At 40.6% G+C, this 24,305-nt stretch overlaps 1 protein-coding gene, 1 long non-coding RNA gene and 1 pseudogene across 3 annotated transcripts in view; 2 read left to right on the forward strand and 1 right to left on the reverse strand.

The window, feature by feature from the left end:
• LOC147824686 (uncharacterized) overlaps window positions 1–24,305 on the forward strand; it is a 104,359-nt gene that overhangs the window by 55,812 nt on the left and 24,242 nt on the right. The window contains exon 2 of the long non-coding RNA XR_015441994.1: window positions 22,565–22,880. This is a non-coding gene — a long non-coding RNA (uncharacterized LOC147824686). The remainder of the gene's footprint in view (window positions 1–22,564; window positions 22,881–24,305) is intronic.
• The window catches only part of Stk35 (serine/threonine kinase 35), an 85,658-nt gene continuing 69,028 nt past the window's right edge, over window positions 7,676–24,305 (reverse strand). The window contains exons 4-5 of one of the 2 annotated variants that reach the window (XR_015441992.1): window positions 21,255–21,388; window positions 7,676–9,441 (exon numbers count right to left, since the gene is read on the reverse strand). The gene's annotated coding sequence lies outside the window, so the exon portion shown is untranslated. Of the gene's footprint in view, window positions 9,442–20,063; window positions 21,389–24,305 lie in introns of those variants that run through there. The other variant, XM_021254970.2, reaches the window with a different exon arrangement.
• On the forward strand, window positions 18,048–19,267 carry LOC101707898 (transcription initiation factor TFIID subunit 13 pseudogene; annotated as a pseudogene).

Raw genomic sequence — 24,305 nt, forward strand, 5'->3', positions numbered from 1 at the left:
AATAATCTACTCCTTCAATGATGACATCAATCCACTCACATTGGCAGAACCCTTACAACATAATCTTCTCGTAAGGGATTGCAATGACGTTTCAGTTTCTAACACATGAACTTTAGAAACACATCCAAACTGCAACAGGCATGCATACACATGCACTTGAGTTTGAGAGAGGGGCCCCTAGGTGATCCAAGAGGCCCAGGTTTCATGCTGGGCACTGTGCTAGCTGCGGTGACAACCACACATGGCTTCTGAGCTCACAGATTCTCTGAAAGGAGGGCCTCAGGGGGGAAAAGCCAGCCTGGCCCTTCTTTTTCCCATGAGAACTCTGAGGACCAGAGAAAAGAGGCTCATGTGTGGTCACACTACTGGTTAGGAGGAGAGGGGGCCCAGCCTGCTGTAGGCCAGACAAGTCTTTCCACCCAGGGAACAAGAGGAAAGAGAAGTAGCATGGACTGAGTCCGACCCTGTATAGACATTTGACTTCTGGGCTCTCTCTCATCCTCCAGTTTACCCCTGGAAGTGAAAAATTCTTGAAAGCTGTCCAAGCCAGGGCCTGTGAGGCTCACCCAGAAATGGCACCTTGCTCCAGAGAAAAGCTAGAGAGAAGCTGCTGGAAGAGGGTCTTCTGAGATGCTTCGGTGGTTCTAAGTGTGATCCTGGACCATGAGGATGGGCATCACCTAAAGCTTGTAAGGCAGGCACATTCTCAGGCCCTACCCTTGACTGGCTCAATCCCAGCAGCCATCTGGGTTTTAGCCCTGGCTTTCGGTGATGCTGATTCTCACCCAGGTTAGAGCTAGACCATTCTGAAGGTGAGTAGGTATAGACAGCCTGCAACCCCCAATTCTGTCTCCACTGAACCCTCTTGGCCTTGAGATTTCTGGGGATTGTTCTCAACCACTTCTGTGATTTCTCCAGTACATTACACACACATACTGATTAGTTAGCATAGGGGAGGGGGAAGGCTGGATTCAAAAATTGTTTGTTTTGAAAACAGTAAATCTGAAGCCAGAAGCACTTCCAGGGAGACATCCTAAGTGTGTGGGCTCGCTTGACCCACTGAGGGTGTTGGAGAGTGGGCTGAAGTGGCTGCTGAAACAGACTCAATTCCAGCTCCATTGTCTCTGAGTGCAGGCTTCCAGGAAGACTTCAAAGGGATGATCCAGGCCATTTCAAGTGCAGCAACAAAGGTGTGCAGCTGTCAGTTTCCTGGCTGTCCAGGGCTGGAGTGTAATTTCCTCACTTTCTCTCTCACACCCTAAGCATTCCCCTGGCTCACTGCTCCAGCCCCAGGGCCAGCTCCCACCCCCACCCCAACCTGCCCCCTGTCAGGGGGCTGTGCCGTCTCTGCTGGGCCTTCACATGACACATCCCTTGCTCTCAGTGCTCTTCCTCAGGTCTTTGCAGGTGCCTGTCATGGTGTACAAGTGTCTATTCAGATGGCACCATATCAGACGGGGAGTCCCTGGCCCCTCTGGCTAAAGTGCTCACTCACCCCTACCCCTTTCTCTCATCCTATTTTAGTTCCCATCCACCTGACATTGTTCAACCTGTTCATCTGTTTATTATATAACCAGAATATAAGTTTCATGAAGGCAAAGTCTTTGTTTTGTTCACCCATGAATCCTTAGCTGCTAAAACAATGCCAGGCACATGATCAGAATAAATCCTTGTTGAATGAATCAATGAGATCTTTGTGATATATTTGGCTCAAGCAAAAGCTGCACTGGGCAAGTTATTTTGGGGTTCTTTTCCATAGGCCAAAGATAAGGCCTGGGGCTACAGACTAAGTTAGAGGCTTTCATTCATCATTCATTCATTCATTAATATTCCAAAAAATTAAGTGGCCCCCTACTAAGTACAAGGCTATACTTAGACGCTGGGGATACAATAATTAGTCGAAACAAGTAATGCTTTTGATATCCTGGAGCTTACAGTTCAAATACTACCAAGTAACCATACAAAGGAAACATAAAGGCACCAAGAAGAGTTTCTGCGGTCCTGACTCCCTAAAAAGGAAAGCTCTGATCTACCCTGAGGTGGTGGGAAGAGCTGCCTGAGGAAGTAAAGAGTGAGCAGGAGTTAAAGGGTAAAGAGGAAGAAAGATGATAGGAGGGTACACTCTCCACCAAGGGACAAAATGTGGAAAGGTCCTGTGGCACGATAAAGAAGCTGCTAGGGTGAAGGAACAGAAGGAGGTAGAGTGGCTGGAATAGAGAAAGAGGTGAGCATGGAGGATGATCTAAGAGCTGGGTGGAGGAGAGGTTTAGATATCATAGCAGGGGATTTTGCCTTAATCTTAAAAGTGGAGCAGAACTGTTGAGGCATTTTAAACTGAGCAGGAGTGGGTAGGTGGGGGCCATGATCATACTTTTGTTTTAAAAAGGTATTTGTGGCAAACCATTTTGAATGACTAGCACTCAAAAAGCAATATATACACATATTATAAAGAATGGAAGGGCTGGGGATTTAGCTTTTGTCGCCTGTTGCGCAAGCGCAAGGACCCGAGTTCGATCCCCGGTACCAAAAAAAAAAAAAAAGAATGGAAAAGAAGTCTGGAGTTGGAACACCTATGTTCAAATCTCAATGTTACTATTTACTGTGTGTCCTTAGGGAAATTACTTAATTTCTTTGTTCCTTAGTTTTCTTATTTGCAAGATGGGGGATAATGAGTGTATGAATGACAGGATTAAAGCAGCTAACATATCCAGGATTTTAGAATCATGTCTGATTCAGTGTACAATAAATCATGTTAATTATAATAATAACAATAATTAATGTGACTGTTATGGGTGTCCCATTGAGAAGATAAAAACTGAAATTTAGAGAAGGTAAGTCATATGCCCAAAGTTGTTAAGCAAAGCAATAGAAACAAAATTCAAACTCTAGCTAATCCTTACATTATCAGACATCTCAGCAGCCAAGATAAATAGGACTGGCTGAGTAGATCAGTTCTTGATGAAATATTGCCGAATATGTTCAGGAGACAGGCTAAAGGATGCAAGTATGCTACATTGGCAATGGTTATTTGTTTATTCACTAATTTTTCATATGTGTACTAGGCACCAGGCCCAGTGCTAAAGAATGAGCAAAATTACACACAAATCTTGATTTAAAGAGATCACAATTTAAAGGAAGAGATATGCTAGCAAACAGAAAAAGAATAGCAGTATGGTGTTACAGGGGTTGAGGTTGAATGCCTTTTCAACTAGGCCTTACTTGATGTCATCTTTCCAGATGGAGAAACTGGAAACTTTCCCAACCCACACACTAGTTGTAAAGTAGGGATGTATAGATATAAAAAGGAGCTGACCGCTATCTCTACCCTAGGTATGGAGCAGCAACACTCACCTAAACAACCAATGATGGTTGTTTCAGAGAAGAAATCACCAGTGAAACTAGAAAATACTTTGAGGTTAAAATGAAACAATGAAAATTAGGTTAAAAATGAAACAACAAAACAAAACTCATGCAGTGCAGCTAAAGCAGCACTCAGAGGAAATTTGTAGCTATAAATATTCAAAAAGAAAAAAAAAATCTCAAATTAACCCTGTGCTTCATATTTAAAAAAACAAACAAAAAGAACAAATTAAATGATATAAAAGCAAAATAAAAAATAATAAATACTAGAGTAAAAAAGATGAAATAGAGACAAAAAGATAATATGGAAAATAAACAAAACCAAAATTGGTTCATTGAAAGATCAAAAGATTTGAAAAGCTTTTTTGATCAAGAAAAAAAGAGAAGATTCATTACTAAGAGAAGAAATAAAAGAAGAGACATCATTACAACATTACAAACTTTAAAAATATTAGGAATATTATTAATTATATATCAATAAATTAGGTAAAAATAGATGAAATGCACATTCTTAGAAAGAACAAAAAACTGTCTCTAAAGGAACAGAAAATATCAATACATCTATAATGAGTAAAGATTGAATTAGTAATCAAATTATTTCTTATAATGAAAAGTTTAGGTGCTAGGAGAATTCTACCAAATATTCAAAGAGGTTCTAACATCAATTTTTCACAAAATCTTCTAAAAAATAGAACACTTCCAAATTCATTCATGAAGCCAGTGTTGGGAGTGCACACATCTGCTCTGCTAGGACAAGCAGCCAACTGGGATCATAAACTCAGCATCAGTACATGTCTTTAATCTGTTGAGAAGGTTCTGCTCTACTTCTAGTCTCCTGATAGCTTTTACCATGAACAGCTGTAGAATTTAGTCCAATACTTTTTCTCCAACTAGTGACAGGATCATATGGATTTTGCCTTTCCTCTGTTAAAATGATGACTTTTGGGGGTGGATCTTCCAATGCTGAACCAACACTGCCATCCCTATAACAAAACCACTTTCTACATACTGCCAGATCTGACTTCTAATAGTTTGTTTTGTTAAACAAATTTCTATCTATGTTCATACTTTTTTCTTTTATTATCTTTATCCAGTTGTAGGATTAGCACAATGTTGATTTCCTAAAATGAGGGGAGAAGTGTTCCTTCTCTTTGCTGCTTTAATGGATATAATTTATCAGTTAAAATGTATATGAGCCCGCTGTTGTCATATAGGTAGGTTTTCAAGCTAGGAATATACCTTCTTTAATAGGTGCTATTCAAATTTTATATTTCCTCCAGAGTTAGTTTCATTAATTTGTCTTCCAAGGTACTTCTTAGAAGTTGTCAAACTTATTTCAAAAAAGATTTTTGTAATATGCTTTCTATATCCTTTTAAATTCTGTAAAATCTGTGGTAATGTCTCCTAGATCTTGATATTGTAATTTAAAAAAATGTATAATTGATATTATGTAACAGGAAGAAAAGGTCTAAAGGAGCAGGGGAAGTGGAGGGGTAGGGGAAAGGAAAAAGGGAAAAGAAAAATATGAGAAAAGGAAAAAAATGGAAACAAAGTCTTTGCAAATAGGGAAGGGTGGAGGGGGTGAAGGGAGGGCAAGGAAAGGGAAAAATAATAAGAACCAAGATACTCATGTAATGGTACAAGATCCCAATGATGAATGTAACTGTATTGCATACCTAAAATGTACCAATAAACTTAATGGGAAAAAACCCACAAAAACTCAGCATCAGCAATGAATTAAAGGTATGAAGGGGTTTTTTGTTGTTTTTTTTTTTAAAGGGAAGACATTTTGTTTGTAAGGAGAAAAAGCAAAAGACAGAAAGCTGTCCTGAAGCAGGGGCAGAGGGTTCTAGAAAGATGAATTTCAATGGGGCCTTTGTCTCTGGTCCCTTTTATTATATTTTGGGGGACCCTTCCCTCTGTGGAACTTGTCACAACCTGATTGGTTCTCTGGAATGTCATAGATGGATCCCAGGCCACAGGACCCTAACCTGAGCACTATTGCCTACCTGCACATTCCTAGGTGTATTTTGTTTGACTTTTTTCCACTGTTTGTCCTTATCAGCACCTTATCTCTGGGATTTACAGGTTGGTTAGGAGGAGCTTTACATACAAGGTCAGGTTATTGATTAAGGAAGGAGATGCATATGTATCTAATATAGTGGCCTTGAGTGAGAGGAATAATACATATATTAAATAAGACAGGCAGCCCCTCCCTCTTTTGTCACCTTGCATTTTTAAAAAATATTATTTTATCGGTACATTTTAGGTCTACAATATAATGCCATTCATCATTGGAAATTTGCACCTTTACATAATCTCTCTTGGTTCTTATTTTTCCCCCTTCCCCTGGGCTCCCTTCAACCCCTCCGTCTCTCCCTATTTACAAAGACTTTGTTTCCATTTTTTCATTTTCTCCTATTCCATTTCATTTTCCCTATTCCAAGGGAATTCCATTCCCTTCTATCCTTTCCCCTACCTGTCCCACTTCCCCTTCCCCTTTGCCCCTTTTCTTCCTATTTCACATTATCTATTATACCTTTTAGTCCTTATTTACACTTTCAGTTTCTCACACCAGAGAAACTATTTGGTATTTAAACATGTGTGTCCTATTTATTTCACTTAGGAGTATCGCCTCAATGTGCATCCATTTAGCTATAAATGTCTCTAATTTCTCATTTTTTATGGCTGAGTAGTACTCCATTTTATTAAAAAACCACATTTTCTTTATCCAGATGGGACTTGCAGTCTTAGTTCTTTGAGGTATCTCCATACTGATTTCCACAGTGATTGCACCAGTCTACACTCCCACCAGCAGTGGAGCAGGGTTCCTCTTTCCCCACAGCCCCTCCAGCATTTGTTGTTGGTTGATTTCATGATAGCAGCCATTCTTTCTGGGGTGAGGTGGAATCTCAGGTTGTTTTCATTTGCATCTCTTGAATCACCAGTGATGTTGAACATTTTTTATATGTTTATTTGATATTTCTATTTCTTTGCATTTTATTGAAGGTGGGGAGGGGCAAGTACAGAGCACCTGGCTTCTTCTGTGCTTTGTCAGCTATCCTCAGGTCTTCTGATGTGAGTTCCTTTTAATTGCTCCCAAAGGAACTCCTTCAGTAAAGTTTTAACTCTCTTTAGTCAGGATTTTCCAGAAAGCCTAATAAGGCCCTTATTCTATTCTTTTCCTGCCTACAGACCCTTTTCCCCTACACCAGTATTACTGATAATGAAATCAGGCAAAAACATTACAATAAAACAATTGACCAATATTCCTTATAAATGTAGAGGCAATAATCATCAACAAAATTCCTGTAAGCCAAATCTAGCAATATATAGGAAGTATTATGAACTATGATTAAATGAGATTTATCTCAGGAATGTGAGGCTGATTAAGCATACAAAAATCAATTAATATATATGATATTAACAAAATTTTTAAAAAACACAGAAAACCACAGGGTCATCTCAAGAGAAGCAGAAAAGCATTTGAGAAAATGTAGCACCCTTTTGTAATTAAAAATATGATCAAAAGCTACGAAGTAAAGGGAATTTCCTCAATCTTATAAAGGGCATCTATGAGGTAACCACACTTACCATATAAAATGATAAAAGATTGAATACTTTCCCCATAAAATCAAAAACAAATAAATAATATCCATTTTGACACTTCTACTAACCACTTCTGGAGTAGTTATACCAAGATTATAATTGTGTAGAAAAAAGAAATAAAGATATTTATATTGAAGAGGAAATAAAACTCTACTTGCACATAATTTCATATATAGAAAATCCAAAGAAATTCTCACAAACTATTTCAACAAATCAGAAGGTTGCTGGATACAAGGTAAATTTACAAAAATCAATTGTATTTCTTTTTTTTTTTTTACTGGTATTGGGAATTGAACTCAGGACCTTGTGCTTGCCAGGCAGGTGTGGTGCCACTGAGCTACATCCCTGGTCCCAATTGAATTTCTATATATGGTACCAACAACGAATAATCTAAAAGTAAAAGTTAGAAAATATTTACAATTCTATTTATAGTAGCATCAAAAAAGAGTAAAATACTTAGAAATAGCCAGGCACACAGACATGCACATATCCCAGCTACTCAAAAGGCTAAGGTAAAAGGATCATGAGTATGAAGCCCATTTGGGCACCATGGTAAGACACTGACTCTTATTTTTTAAAAAGAAAAAAAATTACTTAGAAATAATTCTTAAATCCTACCTAAAGTAGAATGACATTATATTGATTAATTAAAAGACAATATCCTTAAGATGAAAACAATCATTAGTCTATAAATTCAATATGATCCTTATTAAATACAAGCTGCCTCTTGGAGAAATTGAAGACAATCCTGGAAGTACAGAAGATCCAGAATACTCAAAGCAATCTTGGGAAGAGAAACGACTAAGTTAAAAAAACACATACACTTTTTGATTTCAAAACTTAATTTAAAAAAAGCTACAGTAACCAAGATAATATAGTAGTTGCATAAAGGTACATAGATGAAATGAAATGGAAAGTTCAGAAATAATCCCTTATATTTATCATCAAGTGGCATTCAAGAGCTGTCCTGAGGCAATTTATTGGAGGAAAAGTCTTTTCAGCAAATGATACAGAGAAAATCGTACATTCTTATGTAAAAGAGTGAAGTTAGATCTTAGCCTCACATCATCCACCAAAATTAACTTAAAATGGATCATAGACTTAAGTGTAAGAGCTCAAGGTATAAAACTCTTAGAAAAAATAGAGAAGTAAATCTTTTTTACTTAAGGTTACTCAAAGACTTATTTTATATGATACCAAAAGTGTAAGGGACAAAGGAAAAAGTGGATGAATTGGACTTCATTAAAATTAGCAACTTTTGTGCATCAAGGAATTCTACTAATAAAGTGAAAACACAACCCAGAGAAGGGGAGAAAATATTTGCAAATCATACATCTGATAAGTGACTAGTATCCAAAATATATAAACAGCTTACAATTCAATGAAAAGAAGACATCCAAATTAAAAGTAGGCAAAGGATATACATGATTGGACATTTTTCCAAAGGAGGAATACAAATGGCTAATAGTCCATTAGAAGGTGCTTGTTTGCCATCATTAACCATTAGAAAAATGCAAATCAAAACTATGCAATACCACTTCACACACACTAGTACGTCTATAATAAAACAGATGGATTATGAATATTGTCAAGTATTGGTAATATTTGTACCCTCATACATTGCTGGAGGCAATGTAAAATGATGCCATCCCTTTGGAAAATAATATGGCAATTCCTCAGAATGTTAAAACACAAAAGTACCTTATGACCCAGAAATTCTGCTTACAGGTAAATACCTGAAGGAAATTAATATATATGTCCACACAAAAAATTATGCAAAGATAATCATAGTATTATTTATAATAGCCAAAAAATGGAAGCAACCTAAATGTCCATCAACTGACAAGTGTATAAATAAAGTATAGTATACTCATACAGTGGAATATTATTTGGCACCAAAAAGAGAAATGTAGGGCTGGGGATGTAGCTCAGCGACACAGCACCTGCCTGGCAAACATGAGGTCCTGAGTTCGATCCCTGGTACAAAAAATAAATAAATAAATAAAAAGAGAAATGTAGTAAGGATATAGGCATCAACATGGATGAGTCTTGACAGCATTACACTAAGTGAAAGAAGGCAGCCAAAAAGGGCCACATGATTGGTTTGATTCTATTACATGAAAGATCCAGAAGAGGCAACTCTGTGGAAGCAGAAAACAATTTAGTGGCCGCCTAGAGGTGGAGAAGTTGAGAGAAAATGGTGCATGACTACTAATAGGTAAAGTGTTTATTTCTTTGATGATGAAAAGATTCTAAAATTAATGGGGTAATGGTTATACAACTCTAAGAATACACATGAAAATGATTGAGTTTAAATGGTCAATTAATTATATGATACGTAAATTATAACTCAAAAAAGTTGTTTTTAAGAGTTCCATCTTTACCACATTTAGTGTTACATTGTTGTCCTCTTCCTCATAGTCACAAAATAACTGTCAAGGATCCAACCATCATATCTTCATGAGACAATATCTAGAATAAAATTAAAAGGTGTGTGCTGGGGGAGATTTATTTCTCATAGTTCTGTTTAAGATCAAAGAAACCTTACTTAGAAGCCCTCAGGCAGACTTCCTCTCACAATGCATTGGTAAGAACTGAATCTCATGTCCATCCATAAGATAAAAGAATATAACTTCCCTGCTCAAAACTCTCCAAAGGTTCCATCTTATTCAGGGTCAAAGTCCTAGGGATGGTCCACAACATTCTATGTGATCGAAACACTGCTCCTTCCACTTCATTATTGCTCTGCCTCAACTCCCTAGAATTTATGGGGTCATAATGACAAGTAGGTTTCAGCCTGTCTAATCAGGCTGTCTAACTCAGGCCTGAATGCTGCTTTGCTCCAGCCCAACCTTTCCCAAGAGCACCTGTACCCTTTACTCTGAGATAAGGCACCATCTTGCTAAGGATGATGTGTTTTCAAAATAGGGAAGAGTCTTTTAACTACAGAAGTTTTTTGTTTTGTTTTCTTCTGGCTTCTTTTTGTTTTGTTTTGCTTTTTTGTTTGTTTGTTTGTTTTGCTTCTTTTTTTTTTGAGACAGGGTCTCACAATGTAGTTCATGTTGGCCTTGAACTCTCTATGTATCCCAGTCTGGCCTTGAACTCCTGAAATCCTCCTGCCTGAGCCTCCTGAGTGCTGGGATTATAGGGATACAACACCATGCATAGCTTAACCCCAGAAGTTTTAACATTGTTCATAGAAACAGTGAATAAGTCATATCCACAACTTGATATTTTTGTGTTTGACTAAAGAATAATTTGTGTATATCTGGTATTTTAAAAATATGTGTAATGTTTAAGATTATTTGGCATATTGGAAGAGATTAACTTATGATCCCAATTAAAATGCATAATTGAGTAATTGAGTGGTGGATTTAGATTTATGATTTTACATTTAAAAGTAAAAGCGATTTTATTAAGTTTGTAAACTGATTTGGAACATTTAAGAAGGCTTACGAGCCACCATATTGCAAGCATTATTTAAGTGTTTAAAAGGTTTTGTTTATTACATAGATAATTAAAGTATCTAAAAAGGAAAGCAACTGTATTAAGTTTATTAATGCAATTTAAAGTGTTTAAGTTAATTGCAAAGGCTGCTTTAACCTTGACAATGAAAGTTTGCTAGACGTAGAGGTGGAATGGTTATATTTATAATTTAAACTTTAAAGTTGAACAGACTAGGTTTTTAATTTCTAACCTTAACACACTTGATATTAAATTTAAAATATAAAGTAATGAAAAAGAGTCTTTCCTGTGTATAAAAGTCTTTGCCAGGGACCCACACTAATATTTCAGGAGTGGACACTTTATCCACCAGAGCCAATGAGAGGTGTAAATGTTAGCCAGGGTTTGTGGAAAGAAGAACCTTGTTTTCTCCCTCTTCCAAGGGCTACCAGAGCACACCCTCTCTTCCTTTCCTGAGCCAGTGGTGTTGACACTGTGAGGCCTAGGATAGTGCCACCACTGTGTGCAAAAGAGACCGTAGACTAGTTTGTGATGGGGCAGAAATGGGCCAGAGGAAGAAGCTTCACCAGGCAACACTGTGAAACAGAAGACGTGGGGCCCTGGGTGACATCATTGGAGCTGCTGGACTTGGCCCTCCCAGGAACCAACATCTAGATGTGTTGGTTACCCAGTCCTGCACATCCTATTTGCTGCTGAAGTCAGTTTTACTTGGATTTTTGGGATGTTACTGGCTGGTAGAAGAGGTCAGTGGAACAGTGGACTGAGCCTGGGTTTGGGTTTAGACATAAACAGGTCCAAATCTTGAGTCAATAGCTCCTGGGCCATACTTCTCTCTGAGTGTCTTCTGGAAAATAGCACTAGCTCCTCTCTCCATGTTTCTTGGTACTCTCAACACTAGGTGCCAATCAAGTGTTTTTGCTTAGCACACTCTAGATGGTAAGGATTGACCAAGAGCAGAGTGCCTACCCCCATAGATAAGCCCATTCCTTTCCCTCTTTCTCTTTTTATTTTCATATATTAATATCACATTACTGAGGAGCTGCACTGGGTCATTTCTCCCACCCATGAACAATGCAGAGTTGGAGCTCTCTCCCTCACCCAGACCCCAATGCATGTTCTCCTAGCAAGTCTCCCAGGATCCTTTTGGTTTATGTTGTAGCTATTTGTGCCCATGGCTTATTGACCTCACTAGAGTCACAGCATCTTGCTAACACTTTGCTCACAGCCCAGCACAAAGTAGATACTTAATAAATATTTGATGAGTGAATCAATTAATTTAAACACAAACAAACCCTTAAAACTCTCACCTCATCTCTTTTCTCACATATAAAGTGAAGTCAGTAGTTACCTGCTCTTGGTGGATTTTTGTTGCCTATACATGCCTTTGATCATCCATTTCTCCAGTGGGCTCCAGAAGCTGTGGTGATTAAGGGACTAAGATCACAGGAGCTCACAGCTGAGGTGCCAGCATCCATCACTGGCTTCATTTTGCTTCTCGGCTTTGCCGGTGGATGAGACTGAGATGCGCCATTAACTTTGACGCTTCACCGGAGGGCTGTTCTGTGCCTTTGGTAATAAGATTTGGCAGTTCTTTTCTATACTCTACTGGGGCTGGAGCTGAGCATGTAGGTTCAGGCATCTGATTAAACTGTCCTTTGGATTTGTCTTTCATTCTTAAACAAGAGTATAACCAAATCATTTGGGGAGCAGTTTCCTTTACTCACCTCTGTACTAGTTAGAAATATGTTCAATACAAGGAACAGAAAGCCCGACTATAATGGCTATAAACCAATAGGGCTTTGTTTAACTAATGTAACAAGGCCAGAGGCAGATGGCTGCTGGTTTAGGTTCAGCAGCTCAAGTATGTTAGGACACGTGACTAATTCTCTTGACACTTCCCTCATGGTAAGAAGATGGCTGCCACTACACCAACTGTCATGTCTGTGTTCAAGACAGAAAGGAAAATCAAAAGTTTCTAGAACCTCACTCTCATCCTACACCCATGCTGGCAGACTCTTGCTTAGGTCTGTCAGAAATGGTCACAAGGTCGCCCTTAACTGAGCAAGTAGGGAATAGGACAGTTTCGATTATCTTTCACTAATTGTGATTCATGTCATGGATCTGGGCACACAGTTTTCCTGGGTATTTGGCCCCAACCTTCTTCAGAAGCTGTTTCTATGCTTGGATCAGTGCTAAAGTTATAATTTTCTGTGCTTTTAACCAACCCTTATGTTAGCTGGAGCCTCCTTGCCTTTTCAGATTTAAATAAAATTGACCGGAACTCTTGTCTCCAACTCCTATTAAATATGTCCTTAAGTATCTGTGAACTGCCAGATCAGGCCATGGACAGAAGATTCCCACAACACCAATTCCAGCTTCAGGTACTTTCCCCAAGTGCAGTTTATGCTCCATCCTAAATTCCTGCAAATGTCCCCCATTCTGCTCTATCTACTCCACCATTACCATCACCCCTAGCCAAAGGAAAGAAATGAATCCACACAAAACATTTGTGAAAATGACAGCTTTCATATGGTGTGGGACTCAGAGGAGCTGTGTGGTGACCCATTCTGCAAGTGACATCAAGTACATTGCCTGACCCTGCTCCTTACATTGCATCCTGCTCCACACAGCTCTCTGTCAAGGCTTCTGTCCAGGCCCTTTGCCTCACACAGCCCAGGTGAACCATGTGGCTGCTCTTTGTATCCTTTCCATCTGTACTCTCTTCTGTCTCCTTTCCTGGAAAGCAAAACTTTCAGCCAAACAAGCATCGTAGCAGAGCTGTTGGCTTTTTACTTTGGAGTCCAGACTCCTGCCAACACTTGAGCCTGTCTTCTCTTAGAGATCTATCAAGGTATTTTTCCAAACAAAGAAAGCTCCCTGCTCCTACTCTCCATCAGAGAAATTCTGGTGCCAAATACTGACAGAGTGTAATCTTACCTTGTACTGAGCACAGCATTTAGTTATGGAGTGGTCAGAGGTCTCATTTTTTTTTCTGGTGCCAGGGGTCAAACTCAGAACCTTGTACTTGCCAGGCAGGCACAGTGCTGCTGAGCTACATCCCCAGCCCTCGATTTATTCTTGAGTTTGGGCATTTGCTGGGGGAATAGGGCATACACTGATTTGAAGCTCTTTAGTCCTGACTAGTTATCTAGAGGAGTATCACCATGGTGCCACACCTCTCACTAGATTCCCTGAATTGATATTGGAGACAAACCTGGGCTAGCCATGAAGTCTTATCAGCCTCCTTTCATCATAACCTTCTTGTATGCATGGCAGCCCGGTGAGATTGTGCAGGATGATGTCCTCTCTCTGCTTACATGCAATGAGGATATATAAGTGAGCAGAGATATTTGGATAATCTCCCAAACTTCTGTGTTTGCCATCTCACTGGATTTCCTAGTAATCTTGAGGCAGGCAGGAACAAGTCTTCACTGTACTCACATTTGCATCCATATGCCTTTGTGTTGCAACCCTTAGTCTTAGAGAATCCTATTACCATAGTTAGGATTCTTGGCTGCAAAGAACACACTATCCCCCACCCCTACCATCACCCAATATGTATAAGGATATAGGAATAGGACCAGGGATTTAGCTCAGTGGTGCCGCTGCCTTCCTCGCAAGCGCAAGGTCCTGAGTTTGATCCCCAGTACCAAAATATCTATCTATCTATCTATCTATCTATCTATCTATCTATCTATCTGAATAGATATATGTGTATATATATATACATACATACACAGATATATATATTATATATATATAATATATATATGTGCAGAGGTTTTTCCTGAAGTTCCAAGGACAAAGATAGAGATCATATGGGACTAGAAGGCTTTCAAGAGACATTCTTTCTGTCCTTCAATGCAAACTGGCCTTCTCTTATCTGCCAAGGCCACTGTGATGGATTAACTAATAATGGTCACCTTGAGTGGGGATGCCCAGCTGAATTGAGTCAGCACGGTTCTGGGCATGAAAGAGCCACCTAAGGATTATTGTCCAAAAGGCATAAAAGGAGAACAGGAGGGGAGGATTTCATGCTGATTTTCCTGGAGAAGGTTGGCTATTTTCTTTCCTCAAGGGAGCTTTGGCTGTTCTTGTTGGAGGAGCTTGGATCCTTGCTGTCAGCAGGGATGGATGCTGTTCTCTTCAGAGGAGCTCTGGTCTTGAGTGAAGATCCTTCAGCCTTCTGACACAGATCCTTCGGCCTTTTGGCACAAATTCTCTAGCCTCTAGCACCAGCCCTTGGGCTTTCTGGCACAGACCCCTTGGTCTCCCATCCTGGAGTCCTCGGCCTTCTGATAGGAACTTGCACGACACATTGCCACAGGCTCTAGGCCTTCAGCTATACTTGTGTGGAACATTGTTGTGGGCTCCAGGCCTTTGGCTGGATTCTTCAGATCTCTAGTGCACAGATAGATCTTTTGCACTCTTCTACATTTGACTTGGTGGGTGAATTTTGTAAGATAATCTTATAAATTTATGTGTCCTGTATTAAATCTATTCCCTTGCAAAACACTGACTAATACAGCCACCAAGAATTGTCAGGCTTTTACAGCTCTTCCATTCAAGAGGAGTTGTTAGTCCCAAATCAATATTCCCAGGAAAAAGTAGGTTCACCTGGGACCAAGAATCTATTTTTGCCAGGCATGGTGGCACACACCTGTAAATCCTAGCACTCGAGAAGCTGAGGCAGGAGGATTGCTGTGAGTTCAAGGCCAGCCTGGACTACATAACAAGACCCCGCCTCAAAAAAAAATTATCTATTCTTGGTCCAATTAGATACAGGAGGTGGGATGGGGTAACACTGCTTAACCAGGGTAGCCTAGATCCTACTCTATGTTAGCTGATCTATTTCCAAAGAAAGTTAGGCAAGGTATCCCTGAAGGCACCCTCCATACTTAAGAAACACCAAAGCCCCTAACATGTCAGACATATCAGCTTTTGCAGCTGTGGGGAGTAGACATTAGATCTTCCACTACCTTCCTAAAGAGCTAGTGCTGACCTGAGCACAGAGATGCCTCTTGCATGTCCCTTTACTCTTCAGAACTCTGTGTGTGTGTTTTACTGGGAATTGAACACAAGATCTTAACCCTGAGATATATCCCCCATCTATTTTTTTTTTTGAGACAATTTTAAGAAGCCAAGTTGTCCAGGCTGGGCTTGAACTCACAATCCTCCTGCCTCAGCCTCCCAGACTGCTGGAATTACAGGCATGTGCCACTACACCTAGAATTCCTCTGTACATTTTTTTTTGGTACCGGGGATTGAACTCGGGTCCTTGTGCTTGCGCAGCAGGTGGCGAAACCACTGAGCTAAATCCCCGGCCTGCCTCTGTACTTTTTCAACATGCAGACAGGTGGCCTAGCTGTGGTCCAAACATGTAACTTATCCCAGCATTTCTCAGCTTGGAGGGGCACAAAGTTTACTGGTGCACAGTGAACACAGTGGATTGGCTCGATTACAATCTAGACCAGTTAACAATTGAGCATTACATTATAGATAGAATTAACCAATTCTTTGGAAAATACAATTTACCAAAACTGACACAGATGAAATGGAAAATCTATATAGTGCATTATCTATTAAATACATAGAGAACTTCTACAAAGAATACTATAGATCCAAGTGGCTACTTGGTGACTGACAAATACCAAGTAGAGCCTTCTTCCATTGTGCCTTTTGGTACTGCAGAGAACACAGAGCTAAAACCACATTTCCCAGACTTTCATGAAGCCAGGGTGTTAGATACAATTTATATCTACTAATCAGATGCAACCAGATGTGTAGAACTGAGTTAAGTGGTGAGAGGAAAAAGTCACAAGTGGGTCCCAGTAATGTGGTGTTGGAGCCAGCAAATAGTTGCTTCTCCTTTCAGCAGGCAGCTTTCTGATTGTGACAGGGGAAATAATTGATGGAGTCATCTGGTTCTGCTGTGTGGCTTTGGGAATTGTTTCTGCAAGATAAACCTTGGGGCTGTTTCTTCAACTCTTCTGGTAGTCTTGTAAGACAGTACTCCAGGATGAAATCCTTTGTGTAAGTTAGCGAGAGTAATCTGCTCTCTGTACAATCTTTCAGGCTCAGTCTTGGAACTGCCTCTTCCCCGAAGCTCTCCTGGATTACTGAGACTTTCATGGAGCCCTCATTCCTGCAAGACCTTATCTGGTACTTGCAAACAGCCTTGTAAAGTTAGTTTGCTTTGCTGAGACCGTGAAGTTTCTAAAGACAAGAGATATAGCAAGATGAAACTGTGTTCAGGCCATACTTTCCATTGTGTTCTGAGGCTGATTGAATCCTTGAGGGTGGGATGTCCCCTAAGGAAGCTTCATCCCAGAAATCAGACCTATTAAGATGACAGGGATCTCAAAGCTATCACATCTATTTTCTGCTTCTACCCTGGGTAGGACATAGGCTCCTGGAACAAAGACCAAGAATACTGTACAGATGAGTCAGACAGTCCTGGGCTCAAATCCCAGATCTGCTACAGCTACTCTGGAAATCAGAGCAGGTCAGGGGTCCTAGTACAGTGTGTGGCACTCAGGCAGTGGTGGCTATCATTTTTGTCATTCTCTGACAAAGTGGGAATGGTTAGAAACCATGTGGCCCACTCCATTCATTTTTCTTTTTCTTTTTTCTGTTGGTGCTGGGGATTGAACCTAGGGCCTTCACATTAAGCTACACTCCCACCCCCTTTTAAAATTTTGAGACGGGCTCGTTAACTCACTAAATTGCACAGACAGAGCTAAAACTTACAAACTTACAAACTTTCTCCCACCTTAGCCTTCCAGAGTGCTGGGATCATTTCTCCATTTTATAGTTGAGTCTCAGCATATTTAAAGAACTTCGTCCTGGTGACACAGCATGTGTTCAGGTGGGACTTGGGGCTCCTGACTCCCTGTACAGTGCTCACCTCCTATCCATGCTGTCCAAAGTTCTCCAGAAGCACCAACTTTCCTCCCTATCTTACTAAGCCCTTTGTCCAGACTGATTGATGTGGAACATTTGGCACAGCCTCCATTGTTGGCCAACATCTAAGAACATCTTAGCCTCTCTAGTCCCCTTCAATATATTGCATACTAATTCTTCCTAAAAGGAAAGAGTGTGGAGACCAAAGATGTGGGCTCTAATCCTGCCTCAGCTACTGTGTCATGGAGCACAAACCGAAAGTGCTACTGAAGGGCCGATCATGTGCAAGGCACTGTGCTAGGCCTGGAGAATCCAGCAGGATGTCCCTCTTCTCTTGGATTCACAGTCTGGTAAGGTATGCAAATAATCAAACAATCATACAAACACATCATCACAGACTGTGATGAGTTCCATTTAGGGGGCACCGAGGATGCCTACCAGGGGCTACTGGATGGGTGACTATGGTTCTTTTCCTTAGGCTTTCCAGCTGCCACACAGGGGTTGGCCTAGACCTAGAGGGCTGGTTTCAACCTCTTTTTAGGCCTGTAGTCTACTTTTCAAACAATAATTCCATAGAGTCCTCAACATGCATGCCAGATCAGGGAAGACCTGCTCATGATGGCCCTGAGGTGACTTCACAGAACCCAGGGCACCATGGAGCAAGCACAAGTGAGAAACCCTCACCAAGTGTTAGAGAATCTTGATGAGGCTGTTGTCTCCAACTCTGTGAGCTGGTAATTAAGAAACTGAGCCTTAACGTCAGAAAGTCCTGGATTTGTTTCAGATCCTGCTATGCATTGACAGTGGGACCTTGTTTAAATGACAGTAACTCTCTGAGACTCAGTCTCTTCTGCCTATAAAATGGGCGTGGTAGAAGGGTGTGATAGTCACCCATCCAACTCCCGGGCCCCTTCCTGCTCACTAACAGAGCCCCAGGTTGTTTGGGTTGGGGGCAGGCCACAAGATGCTCAAGAGCCCAGGCCCCTTCTTATAGAAAGTCACGAGTAATAATATTTACCATGGTTCTGTGTCCCTTTGTCAATGACTGATAAGGAGTGAGTTTAAGACCCTGTCCTAATGAGTATCTGGGAAGCATGAGGCTATTAAGAATTTTAGGAGATGGTCCGGCACCGGAGCTTTGCTGGCTGGTGGGATGGCAGATGAGGAAGAGGATCCTACATTTGAGGAGGAAAATGAAGAAATTGGAGGAGGTGCTGAAGATGGACAGGGTAAAAGAAAGAGACTTTTTTTCTAAAGAATTACGATGTATGATGTATGGGTTTGGAGATGACCAGAATCCTTATACTGAGTCAGTGGATATTCTTGAAGAACTTGTCATAGAGTTCATCACTGAAATGACTCACAAGGCAATGTCCATTGGAAGACAAGGTTGAGTACAAGTTGAAGATATTGTCTTCTTGATTTGAAAGGACCCGAGGAAGTTTGCTAGGGTTAAAGACTTGCTTACTATGAATGAAGGATTGAAACAAGCTAGAAAAGCATTTGATGAAGCAAACTATGGGTCTTGACACCTTGTTTACTTTCTGAAATGTCATTATCTTCTATGGAAACCATATTTATATAAGTTTATTTTCTGCAGTAATGTCCTGATGTTTAGGCATGTACATGAGAGGAAGAAACACAGTTTTCAGCCTTTATTTTCATGTCTTTGTTTTTAGAGAATTTGATTTGAGCCTTTAATTGCCTGCCTTTACATGACCATACTTGAATTACTTACTAGATTTTAATGACTACACGTAAGTTAAAGTACTTTGGAAACCATGCAGTCCCTTCTGACTTTTGATTGAAGAATAAACTTGTATTATATATTAGATATATTCATGCCATTATAAGCTGTATGCTAGCTGTATAATATGTAAAATCTCTAGGGCCTTTTTAACTGACAGCTAAGGCATGTACTTCATGTATTCTGAAGCTTTTAGACAACAGTCGTCATTTTGTGTGTAAGGAGATGATATAGGAAACTACAAATTTTTATAAGAATATTTGGCTTAAAAGATAATTTACTATCTTTTTTAAAGATAACTTTTTTTTGTTTTTGACAAAATAAGTTTCATGTCAGTGCTTCTGTGTTAAAGCTTTTGTTGATTTAAAAGCCTTTTGCCTTATAACATACTGCAGGTATTTGTTAAGTTTTAGAACTCATTTTCCCAGATCAAGGATTCTAAATCTAAATGCTTTCAGTAGTAGGAATGACGATAATTAAAAGGCTAATGGCAAGAAAAGCATTTGGAATAGTGTTATATTAACATATTTGTAAGTACTTGCTCATTGTGGAAATGTATACTTGATTGAAACCGTATGTGGCCATAGAAACCCCTTTGTGTAGTTCAGGATATGCAGGTTTTGTGTGTATTTAGCTTATTGCATTAAATTATTATTGTCTTCATCTTAAAATAAGGATTAAAAAAATTACATACAAAGAGATCATTGAATGTTGTTTTATGGAACTGAACTTTTTGTTGCCAGTTATAAAAACATTACGATAGGGCCGGGGATTTAGCTCAGTGGCTTTGCCGCCTGCTGCGCAAGTGCAAGGACCTGAGTTCGATCCCCGCTACCCAAAAAACCCGAAAAAAACAAAAAACATTACTATAAATCAGTATTGGGAAAATTTTAATTTCTTAATCTATTGATACAAGGAATAAAATATGAAAATTTAAACAGAAAGAAAAAGATTTTCATTTCTGATAAAAAGAAGAGCATTGTGAGAAAATAGTTCTATTTTGATCTGTTCCATTTTCACTGCCTTGGCAGTTTTATGAAACTATACTAGCTATTTTACAACCATAAGACAGATGACAAACCGAAGGACAAATAGCCAACATAGCTGTATCAGTTAGATTTTATTGACTGACAAAACATCCAAAACACAATGGCTTAAAATAATCACATATTGTTCAGGATACTGCAGGTCAGAAATTTGAGCTGGGATCAGCTGGGTTGGCTCATCTGCTCCACAAGAATTGCTGGGATAATTTTTATGTATTTCTCACCCCATGGGAAGGCCAAGTCTCTCTCCCCATAAGTAGAGGTTAGCTCAGGCTTGCTTACATGCAACAGCATTTCAAGAGCACAGGAGTGAAAGGTCAAGGTGTCCTGAGACCTGGGCTTAGTGCTCTCTCATTCTCATTTCCCTTGCATTCTACTGATCAACATTCACATGGGGAATCCAAATTCTAGAGGTGGGAAAACAGACACCAGCTCTTGATGGGTCATTTGCAATTGGCAATAACAGACAAGGGTTGTTGAACAGAAAAGATCTAGTCATAGATGATTCCCTTGAGCTGTTGCAACATGTAGAACTGATTGTGTGATATAGTTAAATGTCCTGATTGAAAGAAGGGAATCTTTTACTTGCAGCCAAAGATATGCCCAGTATATACAGAGTCCACCCCATCCCCAAAATATACACACTTCAGGAAAAGAAAAATAATAAATGTCTGGAAGCTAATGGTCCCCACTTTGAGCACCTCTTGCAATTGTAGAGGTCAAAGGTAACTTGTATTAATCTCATGATGTCTCAATAAATTTAGTATTAAAATACTTGTACAAGTTTTTCTTTTCCTGAAGTTTGCATACATTTTTTGGCGGAATCTATATATTGGAGATAACTTTAATACTTACTCATGAGACCGTTGGGAGATGAAATTAAAATGTATTTAAAGCTTAGCAGAGCTCCCAGGACACTGTGAGTACTTAGTAAAAACAGGTATTTGTGGGGGGGACTGGCCCACCCCCAAAGGCATTAGCTCTTCTCATCCTAAACATAACCTACATCCATGAAGAACTTCTTCGGTAACCTCCACAGGGGAACACGAATGCTGAGTCCCAGTCCCACAGGAACCATACTGCTTAGTTCCTGCAGTTTAGAAGGAATGTGGTTAGTTCACTACCTGCTGCAGAGAGCTGAGGTTCCATAGAGGATTGAACACTTCAGGTCCATGGAGAGGAATTCCAGCTCCAGTTCCAAGCAGAGAGGCCCGAGGAAATACAGGTGCAGAAACTGAGGTCCAAGGAGGCAAGTGACCTATTCAAAAATCACAGTGAGTTTGGAAGTGAAGACTAGAACCCAGTTTCCCCACCCCTAGCCTAATGCTCTTATTAAACTAGGTCCACCTGGAAATCAATTTTCTTTTCCCCCAAAGTTTACCTTGAGGGTAAACTTATGATGAAAAGGTACAACCCAAGGTAAAAGTATTTCCCTTGTGGACAGTGTCAGCATGGCTGCACCAAAGTTTGGTGGCACCAAGGTTCTGGGGGAATGTCCTGGTTGTTGACCTGGATATTGGATATCTGGGTGTGTTCACTGTGGGAAACTCAATAAATGCATGATTTATGTTTGATTTTAATCTATATATTTCAGTTTAAAAGAGGCTTCTCCAACATCTTATCCCCAGTAGGAGGTAACATGGAAGACAGATACAGCTTGGTGTAAGGAAACTGGAATTCAGGACCAGTGAGTCACTCACTGAGTAACCCTCTCTTACTTGCCTGAATGTACCCTTCCTGAGGTCTGAAAGAGGGGTGTTAATATTTCTTCTGCTCAACCTGTAAGTGGTTTGGGGGACAAACAGCATCATGGAGAAGAGACTTAAGAAACCATCAGTCATATGTGACGAGTGTAGTTAAGGACTCCTAATTGTTCTCTCAGGATTTGCTGTGTGGGGCAGTGAGAGCGGGCAGGTGCTGGCTCTTAGGGGAATCAGTGACTCAGTTCATCCCAGAAGTGAATTAGAATCTGGTCTTATACATCAGCTGTTCTTATCCTCAGAATTCTGGTTCTCCAGGACTGCAAATCAAGGCAAAATCAAGACAGATGTGGTTTCTCCGGGGCAGGCAGAGCTTCCCCAGGGCAGCAGGGCCAGTGGAAGCTCATCAGAAACCAAATTAGAGTCTCTGGCAATTTGATCCTCTTCCTTCTGACTATGAGATTGTAATTTATGGCCAGAATTAAAGGCTAAAAGAAAAACACTATCAAAAGAGACTCAGGGCCTGAGGTTGGCAGGGCTGGGAGGGATGGGAGGAGAATCAGCCGCTGTATAAAGGGCTAAAAGGTGAGCTAAAGTGGGGGAAGTCTGTTCAAGGTCAAGTGGTATGCACCCCCTTCACATGCACACCTTGCGCCCTTTTCTCTGGCCCTCTGACCCCTCTTACTATTACACACTTCCCTTGTCCCTGTTTTCATTGTCATGGTTTCTCCCAGCAGCACCTGAGACTGCCTAAGGACTTCATCCGGCTGCAGGAGCGTCCAGGAGTTGCTGGTCCTGGGAGCTGCCTTTGGCCACTGAAGAATAAGAGTTGGTGGACAGACACTGCCTGGCAGGTGGAACTATCCCTTGTAACAGTGCTCTCCAGGAAACAGTCAGTACAGAAGAAGATTTATTAGGAGGCTTTGGATCATATGATTGTGGAGGATGAGAAGTCCTACACACTGTAACCTGCAAGCTGGAAGCCCAGGAAAGCTGGTGGTGATGTTGCAATCTGCTGTGGTTTGGATGTGGTTGGTCTCAAAAGTTTAGGTAATGGAGGCTTGGTCTTCATTGTGGAGTGTGTGACCTTTAAGAGGTGGGGCTTATTGGGAGGTTGTTAGATCATTGAAGCGGGTTGTTAGAGAAGCTTGGGTCTCACCTCTGAATTGCTCTTTGTCCCCACTCATACTCCTGCCATGATGCTGTCTACCATTAGGCCCTCAGCAGAGGCCAAATTGATGGAGCCACCCTTTCTTGGACTTTCAACTTCCAAAACTGTGAGCTAAATATACCTCTTTCCTTTATAAGTTAGGCTGCCTGAGGCATTTTGTTAAAATAACAGAAAATGGACTAATACACAATCCAGGTCCAAAGGCCTGAGAACCAATATTGTGGGTGTCCAAGGGCAGGATAAGACAGACATCCCAGCTCAAGCAGAGAGAGTGTCTTTTTGTTCTGTTTATGACCTCAAAGGATTGAAAGATGCCCACTCACATTGGTGAGGGGATCATTTTACTCAGTCTACAAATTCAAATGCTAATCTCTTCTAGAAGCACACTCACAGGCACACCCAGAAATCATGTTTGCCACCTATCTGGCAGTCATCCCTTAGGCCAGTCAAATTGACACATAAAATTAATCATCACAATCTCTCACTATTGCCCCTGGAGTTGAGTCCCAGTTGTAACAGTGATAACCTGCCCGGTTTGAGTCCTTGTGTGGCTTCTTGCCCTTCTTGATCTCAGTCCCCCACTCCCCTATCAGCCTTTCCTGTTCCTCCCAAACAGGCTACCTGCACTCACAGCCTAGCCTCAGGGTCTGCTTCTGTCAGGACTCAACTTCAGATGTTTGCTGTGTGTCTCCCTTACTAGAATGTAAACTCCACAAGATTCATGGATGTATTCCAAGCACCTAGAATCCTGCCTGACATATCAGAGCCTCTGGAAGAATATTTGTTGAACACATTGTTTATGCATTGAATGACAGTTCAATAAATATTTACAGAATGCCTAATCTGCCAAGCTCTATGCCAGGTATCCAGGATGCCCCTGGAATAAGACAGACCTGAGTCCTGTTCCCTCGTGCCCATAGTCTAGGAGGAGAAGAAAAGCAGACCATACACTTCAGGTGATCAGAGTTGATGTAGGGACACACAGGCCACATGTGGGGCACAGAGGAGACCTTGGGTACAGACACCAGGCTGACTCCTGGAGCAGGGTTGGCTTCAGGAGTATGCAACCTGTGCCCCTTGTAAGGGCCCTAAACCTGGTTTAATGCTTTGCTGTTGTTGTCTTGTGATCCTTACTCAACTTTGAATGAACTCTCTACACTTTGATATCACACAAGGCCTACATCTGGCCCTTCCTGGAATGAAATCTACACTGAGACCAGGGAGGCTGCATGGTTGGAGGGAGGGTGCAAAATGTTGGGTTCCAGGCAGGGAACACAGCATGCGCAAAGGTTCAGAGGTGTGAG

This window comes from Heterocephalus glaber, unplaced genomic scaffold (assembly GCF_053883595.1).
Source record: "Heterocephalus glaber isolate CG9 unplaced genomic scaffold, H.glaber_assembly_v1.0 deba00001532, whole genome shotgun sequence".
NCBI classification, from domain to species: Eukaryota; Metazoa; Chordata; class Mammalia; order Rodentia; family Bathyergidae; genus Heterocephalus; species Heterocephalus glaber.